This window comes from Penaeus monodon, chromosome 27 (genome assembly GCF_015228065.2).
Source record: "Penaeus monodon isolate SGIC_2016 chromosome 27, NSTDA_Pmon_1, whole genome shotgun sequence".
NCBI classification, from domain to species: Eukaryota; Metazoa; Arthropoda; class Malacostraca; order Decapoda; family Penaeidae; genus Penaeus; species Penaeus monodon.
The window spans coordinates 26,035,629-26,036,139 of NC_051412.1; the positions used below are offsets into that span (position 1 = coordinate 26,035,629).

The 511-nt window shown below is 31.9% G+C and overlaps 1 protein-coding gene across 1 annotated transcript in view; it reads left to right on the top strand.

Moving 5' to 3' along the window:
* Positions 1-511, top strand: part of LOC119590726 — a gene marked incomplete in the record, with an annotated part of 107,158 nt that overhangs the window by 11,750 nt on the left and 94,897 nt on the right.

Genomic DNA, 511 nt, shown 5'->3' on the forward strand with positions numbered 1-511 from the left:
CTTATGTTCTGCTTTACAAAATCCTACAAGTATGAGAAGCAGAAAATATTCATCAAGAAACATATCAAGTGGAGCATTTGCATCTAATTTGACATATCTGGATGGGGAGGAAGCAGTCTGCTGATCACAAATTAGTTTCATTAAAGAAAACAACATAAAAATGCCCTTTATTTGTGCTCTCACCTCAATTACACCCCAATAAAAAGCTCAGCACACAAGAAACATAACAAAGCTGTCTGAAACAAGCATTAACTGATGACCTGGGGCAGGATTTGCCTCTTTTCATACTAGTTTGTTTCTGGAACTCAGAAAACTAATAGTCATATCTTTGTGCAACAAACTGCACTTGAAAGATAAATACATCATAAAGTTTCATAAGAAATTTTTTTGAGAAAATGAACCAAAGAAAAAAAAAAAGTTTTTTTTTTCCTAAATGCTTTTAACTTTGGTTGTCATATCGTAAGCCTGTAAAAATGGCCAGATAAAAAAAGGGATTAAAAAAAATAATAAT